Consider the following 14,648-nt stretch of genomic DNA (forward strand, 5'->3'; position numbering starts at 1 on the left):
TATATCGTGGGTAGCACCAAATGCTGTGTGATTAGGGTGGGGGGGGAGCGAATGCAATGAACACAAAGCTATTTCAGTAACCTCAGAACAACTGACAACTGAACTTGTATTGTTCAGGCTCCAAATAGCCTCCAAATGTCCATCTTTTGGAGGGGCAATCCCGGTTTGCTTCAAATACCTGTCCTTTTTTTATTACACATTTTCAGACTGCTGAGTTCATGCAAAGAATGGATTTAAAATTTGTAATTTCTCATATATTATTATGGTTTGCTTCATTTAGTGCTGGACGGTACTATGTGGATTTAGGTATGATAACCTTCATTCAAATTTCTGCCAAGGTATGTGAACATCTCTATATATATAAACTAAATCCCGCAGCATGGGAGGGATGGCGGCAATTTTTCGTTCCAAGATTATGTTTCTTTAAACAGGTCGCATCATCTGTTCCCCATTGAATTCTAATAAATCTGTCATCTAAACTAGAAATGAGCTGTCACCATACAAAGGCATAATGCTCAAAAACAAGATTTAGAATAGCATTATAGGCGACTATTAGCTTGGCCAACTCACTATTCCGCTACACCATTAATCTGGGGAGTTTTCTTGACATGTTTGTTTAGTAAATATTTGTAGTCTCCATAAAATAATCATTTTGGGCCATCATTTCTTAGAATTCTGCTTTGCGCTATTCCTCTTGGAAATGTAGAAATAAATTGTGTTACAATCCCCATTGTCAATATGATTCGTCCCTACACACTCTGTCACTGTCCAATCAGTGCTGTCAGGGTCATGCTATCCGCATCGGGAGTCAGCTGTACCATCCAACTGAAACCCTGCCGAAACGACCGGAATTGGATCATGGCCGAGTAACCCAACAGATGCCGCGGTCAATACTGACTGTGGCACCTAAGTAGTTTTACAGAGGGAGGAGCCCAATGGTGCAGAATGGTGCCATGGCAGCTAGAGACTCACAATGAACCCCAAGTCTGCCATGTCCCAGAGCCTATTAGACCCTGCCAGCGACAGGACCTAATAAGCTGCCTGTTGGTATAACACTAACAGGCATAATACACTGCAATGCAGAAGTATTGCAGTATATTATCCTGAGCAATAAAAAAACAATCACAGGGTCAAGTTTCCTAGTGCGTTTAAAAAATATTGTAAAATAAAAAGTAAAATATAAAACAAAAAAAAAGAAAAACAAATAAAAACTTCAGCAAAACTATATATAAATTAAATGATAATGTACCAAAAAATGCCACCTACATTACAAATCGTCCAGCAGAAAACGAGGGCTCATAAAGCTACATTGAACAAAAATGTTAAAGTTATGAGTGCTGGGATGCAAAGGGGACAAATCTAAAAATTGTTCTAATCCTCAAGGCCAAAATTGGGTCAGTCTTGGTTTAAAAAATACAGCTTATTCCTCAAAAGACAAGCGGAGATGAAAAAATAAAAACAAATCGATTTGGTACTTTTAAAATATTTTCCTAGGGCAGTGTATGCTATAGAATAATAAACTTTCTGTTACCCCCAAAATGTCCCCCTGCTCGCAGCGGCTCCTTTCCCTGCCGTGCTGGTCCCAACAGCTGCTACAGTGGTCACCTGCTGTTCATCGTGACCGCTGAGGCCAGTAATTGGCCGCAGCTGCACATGAAAGATGAACGGCACATGACCACGGAGCTATCGGGAGCAGAGTGGAGGGAAACGGAGGTTCTCTGCTGGAGCCGGTTATGGGGGGCATTTAAGGTTAGTTTATTATTTTATAGCATTCTTCCTGTCCTAGGACAGATTTTTAAAAGTCCATGATAACTCCTGTGGCTGTGTTCACACGCCGCTTCGCTTGTTTTGCCGTGGTTCGCGGCAAAACCGTATTGTTTTGCCATGACTTTGCAAAAATCCTAACACGGCAGTATTTTGGTCATTAACTTGCTTCTGTATTTGTAGGCCAAGATTAGGAGTGGAACTTTCACAGAGAAAAAGTATAATGGAGAGATTTGTACTTCTTTATACATGTTTTTGACCCATTCCTGGTTTTGGCTTTGGCTGGGATTCCAGAGGGTGTTTTAAAAGATACGGTTTTCGGCCATGCAGCTATTACAGGTCAGGCACATGGTTTCAATGTGCTTCACCTGTAATAACCGCATGGCCCAAAACCATGGTGATATTTCTTCCATGCGTATTTTTTTACAGTAAGAAGCACATGAAAATCGCTACAAAACTGCAGTATTAACGCAATCAAAACGCCCCATGGATTCTCAGCCTTATAGCATATCCACAGTTTCTCTAAAGCCGCTGCTTACCCCCACAACTCCACCATATACTAGTCCTTCTCGATTAAATAGAATAGCATGAAAAATTTAATTTATTTCAGTAATTCAATTCAAAAAGTGAAACTCCTATATTATATAGATTCATTACACACAGAGTGATCTATTTCCAGCATTTTTTTGTTTTAATGTTAATGATTATGGTAACCGTTAATGAAATCCCAAAATTTGAATATGATATAAGCCCAATTTCAAAAATTATTTTTAATACCGAAATGTTGTCCTACTGAAAAGTATGTACAGTATATGCACTCAATACTTGGTTTAGGGCTCCTTTGGCATGAATTACTGCATCAATGCGGCATGGCATGGAGGCGATCAGCCTGTTGCACTGCTGAGGTGTTATCAATGCGGCGTGGCATGGAGGCGATCAGCCTGTGGCACTGCTGAGGTGTTATGGAAGCCCAGGTTGCTTTCATAGTGGCCTTCAGCTTGTCTGCATTGTTGGGTCTGGTGTCTCTCATCTTCCTCTTGACAATACCCCATAGATTCTCTATGGGGTTGAGGTCAGGCTAGTTTGCTGGCCAATCAAGCGCAGTGATACTGTTGTTATTAAACCAGGTATTGGTTCTTTTGGCAGTGTGGGCAGGTGCCAAGTCCTGCTGGAAAATGAAATCAGCATCTCCATAAAGCTTTTCTGCAGAGGGAAGCATGAAGTGCTCTAAAATGTCCTGCTAGATGACTGCGCTGACTCTGGACTTGAAATAACACAATGGACCAACACCAGCAGATGACATGGCTCCCCAAACCATCACTGACTGTGGAAACTTCACGCTGGACTGCAAGCAACTTGGATTGAGTGTCTCTCTTCCTCCAGACTCTGGTACCTTGAATTCCAAATGAAATGCAAAATTAACTTTCATCTGAAAACAGGACTTTGGACCATTGAACAGACCAGTCATTTTTCGCCTTAGCCCAGGTAAGACGCTTCTGATGTTGTCTCTGGGTCATGAGTGGCTTGACACAAGGAGTGCGACAGTTGTAGCCCATGTCCTGGATACGACTGTGTGTGGTGGCTCTTGAAGCACTGACTCCAGCCGCAGTCCACTCCTTGTGAATCTTCCCCAGATTCTTGAATGACCTTTTCTTCACAATCCTTTCAAGACTGTGGTTATCCCTGTTGATTGTGCACCTTTTTCTACCATTTTTTTCCTTCCACTCAACTTTCCATTAATATGCTTGGATACAGCACTCTGTGAACAGCCAGCTTCTTTAGCAATGTCCTTTTGTGGCTTACACTCCGTGTGGAGGGTGTCAATGACTGTTCTCTGGACAACTGTCAAGTCAGCAGTCTTCCCCATGATTGTGTAGCCTCCTGAACCAGACTGTTGGACCATTTAAAGGCTTAGGAAACCTTTGCAGGTGCTTTGTGTTGAGTAGCTAGTTAGAGTGTCACACCATGAGTCTACAATTTTGAACTTTTACTCAATATTCAAATTTTCTGAGAGACAAAATTTGGGGTTTTCATTAACTGTTAGCCATAGTCATCAACATTAAAAGAAAAAAATTCTGGAAATAGATCTCTAGAGCTGTGTGTAATGAATCTATAAAATATGAGTTTCACTTTTTGAATTGAATTACTGAAATAAATTAACTTTTTGATGATATTCTAATTCATTGAGAAGGACTAGTATATTCTATAATATTACACGTTATATACCACTCTTTACCATATGTTACAGACCCTACTTTAAATCAAACACAATGCAACTATACACATCCTTTGATTCCGTCCAATCCAGCAAAAGCCAAGAGGCAAAGTAGCGAACCTTGCTCATATTTATTTAACAGACAGTCGCCGTGAATCTAACAATGTCATCCATAGAGGAATCCTCCAGAACAAGAACACAAGCTCTATATCCTGCAGTTTTCCTTCCACAGTATTTTATCTAAGAAACTCCTTTCTATAGGAGTTAAATCCAGGAAGAGGACTACACCTTTTTGAATAACCGACTCACCCCCCTGGAGGATGAAGAACACCAAAAATTGGATGAACAAATCATGTAAACTCCTTAAAAATTTTTCCTCTCAACATCTTTTTTCGAATTCCTGGACTTGTTTATTTTGTCTTAAATCCTTCTTTTCCGAGGCGATCAGTCCCCTCATTGACCAGATCCCCTTTAATACCCCAACTGCTTTCCAACACTGTATTTATTATGGTCCCAAGGTATACAAATTTTTCCAATTCTTTCAATAATTTTTTCCAGTAGATGTGAAGCGTGAGGCAGCGCCACATCAGGTAGACCAGATGTTTACACCTTGGCATCTATATTCGCCTTTTGAATTGAATTGTTTTGATTTTTTAAGGAGTATAAAAGGTATTGTGTAAAATAAAGAGTTGTGAGGTTCTAAATACATTATTACTTGTAATTTCCGAAACCATTTTCAGTGCATTCTCGCATTTATTTTAATTTAATATATTTAGCAATTTTTAACCCCTTAACGCACCGGGACACACCGGTACATCCCGGTGCAGGGGAGAAGTGCTGAGCGCGCTCCTTATGTTGCGGGTGTCAGCTGTGTTTTACAGCCGACACTGAGGACTAACAGCCAGGAACAGCGATCGCGCTGTTCCTACCTGTTTAACCCCTCAAATGCGTTGAGGCGTTGAAAAGAGGGGACGGTCCCCTCCGTCAGCTCATCGCACCCCCCCCCTGCAACGACATCGGGGGGTCACGATGGTTGTCATGGCAGCTCAGGGGCCTAATAAAGGCCCCCAGGACTGCCTTCACTCTGCCTCTGTTAAGCCCTGCCTGTGGCAGCACTTAAAAGATGCCTGTAAACATGACAATATACTGCAATACATTAGTATTGCAGTATATTGTACCAGCAATCCAACGATCGCTTGTTCAAGTCCCCCAGGGGGACTAATAAAATATATAATAAAGTTTTTAGTAGTGAAAAAAAATTTAAAGTTGAAAAAAATACCTTTTCCCATTTTTCCTCTAAAGTAATGTAAAAAAAAAGAGTAAACAAAATTGGTATTGCGTCCGTAAAAGTCTGAACTATTACAATATAGCGTTATTTAACGCGCACATTGAACGGCGTAAATTTTTTTAAAATGTAATCTGTTTTTTTATCAACTTAGCTCCAAAAAACAATGTAATAAAAAGTGATCAAAAAGTCGTATGTACCAACAAATGATACCAATAAAAACCACAGCTCTTCCCGCAAAAAATAAGCCCTCACACCGCTCAATCGACCAAAAAATAAAAAAGTTATGGCTCTCAGAATGTGTTGATACAAAACAATTTTCTTTGTAAAAGTAGTGAATTATAAAAAAAAAAAGAACTATTTACATTTGATATCACCGTAATCATATTGACCCGTAGAATAAAGTTAAGTTATCGTTTTTACCGCACGGTGAAAGCTGTAAAAACAAAACCCAAAAAACTATGGAGGAATCTCCGTTTTTTCCAATTTCACCCCGCAAAGAATTTTATTTTCTGTTTCCCAGTACAATATATGGTAGTTTACATGGTGTGAATAGAAATTACAACTCTTCCCGCAAAAAATAAGCCCTCACACTGCTCTATTGATGGGAAAATAAAAAAGTTATGGCGTTTGGAAGGCGTGGAGTGAAAAACTAAAATGGAAAAGGAAAAAAGGATCAGTCCTGCAAAGGTTAATTAATATCTATTAAAAAAAACAATTATTACCACATGTGGGGTATTGTCATACTCAGGAGAGATTGTGTTACAAATTTTGGGGTGCTTTTTCTCCTTTATCCCTTGTGAAAATGAAAAAATTCAATATTTTAGTGGACAAAAATGTTGATATTCATTTTCACGGCCTAATTCCACAAAATTCTGCAAAAAACCTGTGTGGTATAAATGCTCACTATACCCCTAGAAAAATTCCTTGAGGGGTGTAGTTTCCCAAATAGGGTCACTTTTGTGGTGTTTCCACTGTTTTGGTCCCTCCAGGGCGTTGCAAACGCGACATGGGCCTGAAAACCAATCCAGCAAAATCTGCGCTCCAAAATCCAAATGGCGCTCCCTCCCTTCTGAGCACTACCGTGGGTCGAAACAGCAGTTTATTACCACATATGGGGTATTTCCATAATCGGGAGAAGATGCTTTACAAATGTTTGGGTGCATTTTCTTCTTTATTCCATGTAAATAATAAATTACAGATTTCTATGTTTTTTCCAAAAAAAAAAGTAGATTTTCAATTTCACAGACTAACTCCAATAAATATAGCAAAATACCTGTGGGGTCAAAATGCTAACTATACCCCTAGATAAATTCCTTGAGGGGTGTAGTTTCCAAAATGGGGTCACTTTTGGGGAGTTTCCACTTTTTGGTACCACAGGACCTCTTCAAACCCAGAGGCGTAGCTAGGTTCTCCAGCACCCGGGGCAAAGATTTGCCGTGTTTGTTTTCTCTACCAATCGACGTGTCATTTCTTTTTATGTAACGCGAGCATAAAATTATTTGTACATTTCACAAGCAATATGGTTCTATACACAACACCAGAACCAAGCTCGGTACATATATACAGCCCCAGCACAAATACAGCTCAATTTAGTGCAACCCCTGCCGTATAGGTGTGTACGGCGTAAAACTACAGCTCCCAGCATGGCCCGAACAATGGTAAGGATATGCTGGGAGATGCTGTTTCACAAAAAATAAATCCTATCATAATCATACCACCCATCATCTCGCTGCAGATCATACAGTGACTACAGGGCTGATCAGAGGCAGAATAAACATTTACATTAAGTGACTCACCGGTGACGTCTCAGATTCTAGTTCTTTTTCTCCATTTGGTCCAGACCTCTATGATGACTTCTCCCGGTCACAGCCCATTTCTGCAGTTTGCCGCTCACATGTCTTCAGCTTCTCACTTTTCCAACATTTCTGCACCTATAAATAAATATAAAGTTATCATTATACCCCACACTACGCCCCTAAATATAATAGCGCCATACACTGCACCTCTAATTATAATAGCACCATACACGGTGTCCCACACACACACTGTGCCCCCTGTATATAGTGCCTGCCATAGAGCCCCCTGTAGATAGTGCCTGCCATAGAGCCGAGCCCCCTGTAGATAGTGCCTGCCATAGAGCCCCTGTAGATAGTGCCTGCCATAGAGCCCCTGTAGATAGTGCCCCCATATAGACCACCCCTGTATATAGTGTCCCACAAATAACTCCCCCTATAGTGCTCTACAGATAGCCCACCCCTGTATATAGCCCCCTGTAGATATAGCCCACCCCTGTATATAGAGCTCTACAGATAGCCCAACCATGTATGTAGCCCCCCTGTAGATATAGCCCACCCCTGTATATAGTGCTCCACATATAGTCCACCCCTGTAGTGTTTCACAGATAGCCCACCCCTGTATATAGCCCCCCCTTGTACATATAGTCCACACCTGTATATAGTGCTCCACTATAGTCCACCCCTGTATATAGTGCTCCACAGATAGCCCACCCTTGTATATAGTATATACAGGGGTGGGCTATCTGTGGATCACTATATACAGGGGTGGACTATATATACAAGGGGCTATATACAGGGGTGAGCTTTCTGTGGAGCCTATAGGGGGGAGCTATTTGTGGGATACTATATACAGGGGTGGGCTATATCTACAGGGGGACTATATACAGGGGTAGGCTATATCTACAGGGGGACTATATCTACAGGGGGACCATATCTACAGGGGGACCATATCTACAGGGGGACCATATCTACAGGGCTGGGCTATACACAGGGCTGGGATATACACAGGGGGGCTATATCTACAGGGGTGGGCTATATCTACAGGGGGACCATATCTACAGGGGGACTATATCTACAGGGGGACCATATCTACAGGGGGAATATATCTACAGGGGGAATATATCTACAGGGGGCTATATCTACAGGGCTGGGCTATATACAGGGCGACTATATCTACAGGGGGGCTATATACTGGGGTGGGCTATCTATGGGGCACCATATACAGAGGTGGGCTATATCTACAGGGGGCTATATACTATATAGCCCACCCCTGTATATGGTGCTCTATAGACAGCCCACTCCAGTATATAGCCCCCCTGTAGATATAGTCCCCCTGTATATAGCCCCCCTGTAGATATAGTCCCCCTGTATATAGCCCAGCAGATATAGTCCCCCTGTATATAGCCCAGCCCTGTATATATAGTCCCCCTGTATATAGCCCCCCTGTAGATATAGTCCCCCTGTATATAGCCCCCCTGTAGATATAGTCCCCCTGTAGATATAGTCCCCCTGTAGATATAGTCCCCCTGTAGATATAGTCCCCATGTATATAGCCCCCCTGTAGATATAGTCCCCCTGTAGATATAGTCCCCCTGTATATAGCCCACCCCTGTAGATATAGTCCCCCTGTATATAGCCCCCCTGTAGATATAGCCCCCCTGTAGATATAGCCCCCCTGTAGATATAGTCCCCCTGTAGATATAGTCCCCCTGTAGATAGCCCAGCAGATATAGTCCCCCTGTATATAGCCCAGCCCTGTAGATATAGTCCCCCTGTAGATAAACACCCCCCATAGATAAAGTCCCCCCCGCAGATACAGCCACACTTCTATTACAATTTAAAAAAAATAAAAAATTTCAAACTCACCTTATTCCCGCTCCCACGCCGTCCGGCAGCCATGGAGACCTGCTCTCTTCTGCGCAGGTCTCCTGGGGGTTGAACGCGGCGTCTATGAAAGGCGCTGATTGGCTGGGCAGGATGACTTTCCCTGCCAGTCAGTCAGCGCCTTTCATCGATGGAAGCGTCACTGGTACAAAAGGTACCAGTCGCTTCATTCGTGGAGAGGCGCTGAATGGCCGGGCACGGAACGTGCCCGGTTATTCATTGCTTCTAATTGTACCTGTGTCCTTGCGACACAGGTACAATTATAGTGCAGGAGGAGGGGGCTCTGGCGCCCCCCTCTGAACTGCGCCCGGGGCACGTGCCCCGCTTGCCCCCCCCCCCTAGCTACGCCCCTGTCAAACCTGACATGGTGCCTAAAATATAATCTAAAAAAAAGCAGACACCAAAATCCTGTAGGTGCTCCTTTGCTTCTGAGGTCTGTGTTTCGGTCCATTAGGACACTAGGGCCACATGTGGGATATTTCTAAAAACTGCAGAATCTGGGCAATAAATATTGATTGCGTTTCTCTGGTAAAACCTTCTGTGTTAGGCTGGGTTCACACGATCTATTTTCAGACGTAAACGAGGCGTATTATGCCTCGTTTTACGTCTGAAAATACGGCTACAATACGTCGGCAAACATCTGCCCATTAATTTGAATGGGTTTGCCGACGTACTGTGCCGACAACCTGTCATTTACGCGTCGTCGTTTGACAGCTGTCAAACGACAACGCGTAAATTGACTGCCTCGGCAAAGAAGTGCAGGACACTTATTTACAACGTAATTTGAGCCGTTCTTCATTGAAGTCAATAATACGAGGAGGAACTTTTACGTCTGAAACGACGCAGCTGTTTTCTCCTGAAAACAGTCTGTCTTTTCAGACGTAAAAGGAAGCTAGCATGTGCACATACCCTTTCAGAATTTTTTTTTATTGCAAATGAACTTAAGGAAAAAAAATGAAATTTGTAAATTTCCTCTCTAATTTGCTTTATCTCCTGTGAAACGCCTAAGGCGTAAGAAACTATCTGAATGCTGTTTTGAATACTTTGAGGGGTGCAGTTTTTAAAATGGGGTGATTTATTGGGGGATTCTCTTATATAAGGCCCTCAAAACCACTTCAGAACTAAACTGGTACCTGTAAAAATAGCCTTTTGAAATTTTCTTGAAAATTTTAGAAATTGCTGCTAAAGTTCTAAGCCTTGTAACATCCTAGAAAAAGAAAAAGACGTTCAAAAAATTATGCAAACATAAAATAGACATATGGGAAATGTTAACTAGTGACTATATTTTTTTTACTATCTGTTTTACAAGCAGATACATTTAAATTTAGAAAAATGCTAATTTCTGCAAATTCTCTAAATTTGGGTGTTTTTCACTAATAAATATTGAATTTATCGACCAAATTTTTCCACTATCATAAAGTACAATATGTCACGAGAAAACAGTCTTAGAATCGCTTGGATAGGTAAAAGCATTCCCAAGTTATTACCACATAAAGTGACACGTCAGATTTGAAAAAATCGGCTGTGCAGCAAGGCCAAAACAGGCTGCGTCCTAAAGGGGTTAAAAATGCACCAAATATATGCACCTGTCTCTGTATCAAAATGTAAAAGTCGCACCTAAAAACGCTTTTTAAAATGCAATATTAAGAGCAGACTTTACCTGCGCTTATCTGCATCAAATTACACAACGTGTGCATGTAGCCTAAATGTTTGATATTTGCGGGTTGACGCTTTGTGACCTGCATCTGCAGTACTGTGAAGAAGTTGAGAAAGAAATTTCTACTATTTCTGAATACTTTAATGTTAGATGACCCAAATACACACAAACTGCTATTTTTAAATGAGCATTTAATTTATTTAAGCAAAAGCCATACCTGGCCCTATGTGAAAAGGTTACTAAATCAACCAGCTAACCAAATTCAATTGACATTTGGGTTTAATGTTACTAGCCAGACCCAGATATTATTACTGCCAGACCTGTTGAATTTAAACGAACCTGTCATACAATGTGAAGCCGGCTAGAAGGTTTCAAGAATCAGCACATGATGCCATGTACTAAAGAGATTAAAATACAGTCGACAAAGCGACGTACTAATTTTCACCAAGAGTGCAACGACGACTCTTCCAAGAGGTCACAAAATAACCCAGATGAACATCTAAAGAATGGCAGGCCCTTACTTGCCTCAGTTAGGGTCAATGTACACAATTCCACAATAAGGCCCCATGCACACGACCGGAAAAATAGTCTAATTGCAAAACGTAATTACGGACACCTTCCCGTATATTTGCGGGAAGGTGTCCGGGCCGTAGAAGTGTTCCGAAAATCATGGAACAAGTTCGTTCGTGTTTTACGGGCTGAGCTCCCATACTTTGTATGGGAGCATGGGCCGAAAATGCGGGTGGCCGCCCGTGCGCATGAGCCCTAAGAGAGACTGGGCAAAAATGGCATCCCTGGGAGAGCTGCAAGGCACAAACCACTGCTAACCAAAAAGAACACAAAGCATCATCTCGCATTTGCAAAAAACACCTTAAAGAGGCTCTGTCACCAGATTTTGCAACCCCTATCTCCTATTGCAGCAGATCGGCGCTGCAATGGAGATAAGAGTAACGTTTTGTTTTTTTTTAAAAAATGAGCATTTTTGGCCAAGTTATGACCATTTTTATATTTATGTAAATGAGGCTTTCTGAAGTACAACTGGGCTTGTTTACAGTAAAAGTACAACTGGGCGTGTATTATGTGCGTACATCGGGGCGTTTTTACTTCTTTTACTAGCTGGGCGTTCTGACGAGAAGTATCATCCACTTCTCCTCAGAACGCCCAGCTTCTGGCAGTGCAGACACAGCGTGTTCTCGAGAGATCACGCTGTGACGTCACTCACTTCCTGCCCCAGGTCCTGCATCGTGTCGGACGAGCGAGGACACATCGGCACCAGAGGCTACAGTTGATTCTGCAGCAGCATCGGCGTTTGCAGGTAAGTAGCTACATCGACTTACCTGCAAATGTCGATGCTGCTGCAGAATCAACTGTAGCCTCTGGTTCCGATGTGTCCTCGCTGGTCCGACACGATGCAGGACCTGGGGCAGGAAGTGAGTGACGTCACATCGTGATCTCTCGAGAACACGCTGTGTCTGCACTGCCAGAAGCTGGGCGTTCTGAGAAGTGGATGATACTTCTCGTCAGAACGCCCAGCTAGTAAAAGTAAAAACGCCCAGATGTACGCAAATACACGCCCAGTTGTACTTTAACTGTAAACAAGCCCAGTTGTACTTTAGAAAGCCTCATTTACATAAATATAAAAATGGTCATAACTTGGCCAAAAATGCTCATTTTAAAAAAAAAAAACATTACTCTTATCTCCAGTGCAGCGCTGATCTGCTGCAATAGCAGATAGGGGTTGCAAAATCTGGTGACAGAGCCTCTTTAAGACTTTGGGAATAATATTCTGTGGACTGATATGTCAAAAGTTGAACTTGTACCACATTCCACCATAAGAACATATCATTAGTCAAACATGGTGGGGGGGTGGTAGGATGATGGTCTGGGGCTGCTTTGCTTCTACAGGACCTGGACTATTTGTCATAAACGATGGAACCATGAATTCTGCTCTCTATCAGAAAATCCTGAAAAATATTGTCCACACATCAATTTGTGACCTAATGCTGAAGCGCATTTGAGTTACGCAGTAGTACAACGATCCGAAGCACACAAGCAGGTACACCTCTGAATCCTGCATTTTTATTTTTGCTTGGTGTTATATTGTTAAAGATCTCTGGATTGGGTTATGCAGGCGGAGCAGCAACCACGCTAATCAGAGCCGAGAATATTCCTATACATGCATTCCAGAGTTGCGCCCCATGCCCACACAACTCCTTTAACCCCTTAAGGACCCAGCCACTTTTGAACCTTATGACACAGCCTCATTTTTTAAATCTGATGTGTTACTTTATGTGGTAATAACTCCAGAATTCTTTTACCTATCCGAGCGATTCTGAGATTGTTTTCTCATGACATATTGTACTTTGTTAGTGAAAAAATTTGGCTGATAAATTCAATATTTGTGAAAAACACCAAAATTTAGAGAAAATTAGCAAAAATTAGAATTTTTCTAAATTCAAATGTATCTGCTTGTAAGACAGGTAAGTTATACCACACAAAATAGTTACTAGTTAACATTTCCCATATGTTTGCATCATTTAGGACGTTACAAGGCTTATAAATTTAGCAGCAATTTCTCCTATTTTCAAGAAAATTTCAAAAGGCTATTTTGTCAAGGACCAGTTCAGTTCTGGAGTGGCTTTGAGGGCCTTATGTATTAGAACCCAAAAATCACCCCATTTTAAAAACTGCACCCCTCAAAGTATTCAAAACAGCATTTCAAACGTTTAACCCTTTATGCGTATCACAGGTATTAAAGCTAAGTGGAAGGGAAATTTGCAAATCATTTTTTTTGCAGAAATTCCATTTTAATCCATTTTTTCCTGTAATACTGAAGGTTTTTACAAGAGAAACACAACTGAATATTTATTGCCCTGATTCTGACGTTTTTAGAAATATCCCGTGGCCCTAGTGCGCTACGGGCCTGAAACAAAAGCCCCAGAAGCAAAGCACCTAGAGGATTTTTCGGCCTTCCTTTTCTTAAATTATATTTCACGCACCATGTCAGATAAGAGGTCCTGTGGTGCAAAACCAAAGGAAACCCCCCCCCCCCCCAAAGTGACCCCATTTGGGAAACTACACCCCTAGAGGAATTCATCTAGGGGTGTAGCGATTATTTTGACCACACAGGTATTTCATAGATTAGAATTGGGCAGTGAAAATGAGAAATTACAGTATTTTCCAATAAGATGTAGCTTTAGGTCAAAATGTTTCATTTTCTCATCAAATCAAGGCGAAAAATCACTGTAACATTTGCAAAGCAACTTCTCCAGAGTAGCAAGGTAATAAACCACTGTATGAATACACATCAGGGCTCAGAAGGGAAGGCACGCCATTTAGCTTTTGGAGTAGATTTTGCTGATTAATTTCTCAGCACCATGTCTCATTTGTAAAGCTCCTAAGTTACCAGTACAGTGGTAACCCCCAAAAAATGACTCCATTTGGGAAACTACACCCCTAGAGGAATTCAACTAGGGGTGTAGTGAGCATTTTGACCCCCCCAGGTGTTTCATAGATTTCATTAGAATTGTGCAGTAAAAATTACATTTTTTCCCAATAAGACGTAGCATTAATTCATAATTTTTCATTGGTTTTTCTGCACCATGTCGCTTTTGCAAAGCCCCTTAAGTACCAGTACAGTAGAAACTCCCCAAAAGTTACTCCATTTGGCAAACTACACCCATTGAGGAATTCATCTAGGGGGGTAGTGAGCATTTTGACCCCACAGGTGTCTTAGATTTTATTACAAATGGGCAGTGAAAATGAAAAATTATATTTTCCAATAACACGTAGCATTAATTCAAAATTTTTCATTTTCTCAAAGAAAAAGCTCCCCAACATTTGCAAAGCAACTTCTCATGACTAAAGAAATACCCCACACGCGGTCATAAACTGCTATTTGGACACACAGCAAGGCTCTAAAGGGAAGGAGCGCCATTTAGTATTTGGAGTGGAGATTTTAAGATTCATTTTTTGACACCATGTTGCATTGAGCTATAGTACCAGTAGGACTTAGAGCCTGCAGTGGAGGGGGGGTGGGGAGAA

This window comes from Rhinoderma darwinii, chromosome 3 (genome assembly GCF_050947455.1).
Source record: "Rhinoderma darwinii isolate aRhiDar2 chromosome 3, aRhiDar2.hap1, whole genome shotgun sequence".
Lineage (NCBI taxonomy): Eukaryota > Metazoa > Chordata > Amphibia > Anura > Rhinodermatidae > Rhinoderma > Rhinoderma darwinii.